Source organism: Sturnira hondurensis, unplaced genomic scaffold (assembly GCF_014824575.4).
Source record: "Sturnira hondurensis isolate 20B ecotype Veracruz unplaced genomic scaffold, ASM1482457v3 Scaffold0006437, whole genome shotgun sequence".
Lineage (NCBI taxonomy): Eukaryota > Metazoa > Chordata > Mammalia > Chiroptera > Phyllostomidae > Sturnira > Sturnira hondurensis.
Window position 1 is genome coordinate 8,722,103 of NW_028079068.1, and position 1,779 is coordinate 8,723,881.

General features: G+C 51.6%; 1 pseudogene; it reads right to left on the minus strand.

Moving 5' to 3' along the window:
- Positions 1-547: 547 nt before the first annotated feature.
- Positions 548-1,526, minus strand: LOC118989207 (high mobility group protein B1-like; annotated as a pseudogene).
- Between the last annotated feature and the right edge of the window lie 253 nt (positions 1,527-1,779).

The window sequence follows — 1,779 nt, forward strand, 5'->3', positions numbered from 1 at the left end:
CCTTGGTGTGCGCCCCAGCCTGCTGTAACTAGGAGACACGGGCGTGGAAGGCAGAGCAGCGTGGTTAAGGTCAGCCTCCCTGACTCTGTGTCCTGGCTCCACCACCTACTGATTATGGGACATTGGTCCAGTCCTTAAATTCCCGGGGACCCACTCTCCTTCTGTGTGGAATGGGCGTAATAGCAGAGTTTAGCTTGTAAGGTTGCTGAGTGCCCAAGCCAGCAGCCCCTGCCCATCAGTTTGCTGTTATCGCCGACGGTTAAACTGCCATCTGGGTGACCTGCTCCAGAGCAAAGCATAGCCAGAGGAGAGCCTTTCTGTCTTTTTTTTTTAATTAAAAAATTTGTATTTACTTACAAGCATTCAGGATGTCAACAAAACAGCTGCAGTTCTTTTTCCTCTGCAACTAGAGGGACCTTCCGTTACCAGAACAGCAGTTACTCCGTACAAGCTGCATCAGAGACCACTGGCGAGGGGAAGACTACCTTTCCCATAGACCTAGTCTGTGCTGTGTACCCAGAAGGACCCGCTCTAAACTCCCAGGCTGGTGTGTGGCCCCCATGCTGTCCCAGGTAGGCAGCGGCTGCTAAAAATACCACCAGGACAGGGCTCTATGAAAGACGAATTCGGTAGTGTGTTCACTGTGCCAAAAAAGACAGCGTACAGATTAAAAACAAACCTTCCCCTTCCATTTCCATTTTTTCTTTTGAGTTGTCTACAGGAGTGCTCAGTGCTTTATGGACAAGAAAAACACTGGTAGAACCAAGTCATTCATCATCATCATCTTTATTTTTCCCCTCCTCTTCCTTCTTTTTCTTGCTTTTTTCAGCCTTGACGACTTGTCCTCTGCGGCATCAGGCTTTCCTGTACTTCAGTCGGCAGTGGTCTCCTCTCCGTAGTTCTCCTTCAGTGTGGTCCTTCCTTTCACTGGCTGCTTGTCCCCTGCAGCTGTGTGACTCCCCACCTCTCCGAGCCTCACCAGTGCACAGTTCAGGATGGCTCCCCTTTGATTTTGGGGGGTGATGCTTAGAACAAAACAAGAAAAAGGCCGGAGGAGGCCTCTTGGGTGCTCTGGGATCTTTGGACTTCTTTTTGGTTCCCCCTTTAGGAGGGGTACACGATTTCATTTCGCTTTCATAACAGGCCTTGTCCACCTTTGCCGTGTTTCCACATTTTCTTTTCTCTTTAGCAGACGTGGTGCTCCGCCTCTCCGAGCGCTTCTTCGAAAACCCCGACAAGCTGACGGAAGCCCCTGGGGGCTGCCGCTTGTGCCCCTCCAAGCAGGTTTGCGAGAAGTGGGTATGCTGGCACCTGCCTTCAGGCTTCCTAGGATCTCCCTTGCCAGAGCACAGCCAGTGCACGGCCACCCAGTGCCAGTCCGGGTCCCCCCTGTCCCCAGGGTTTCTGTGGAGCTCAGTGGACTGCAGGGCCTGGGAGAGCGGTAGCCAGACACAGCCTCCCAAAGGAAGAACCTTAACTTGAACCCAAGGCCTTCCGTCTTCCCTGGTCTTCCCATGTCTTTCCATGTGAGGCCACTCCCTCTCCAGTCTATAAAAGTGCCACTGAAAAGCGCACTCCTTTTCATTGTTTAAAAGAAAACTACGGCTAAACATTGAACATGGAGCGCATTTGTCACAGGCTTTTATTCAGTGGGGGAGGGGGAGACTGTGTGGAGACAGTGGGCCCAGAGGTCTGGAAAGTGGACATTGATTCTATAAACTTGGCCTTGAATCATGCGCACAGCATGTCAAATTACACGCAGCAAGGCCTGTTCAGTCT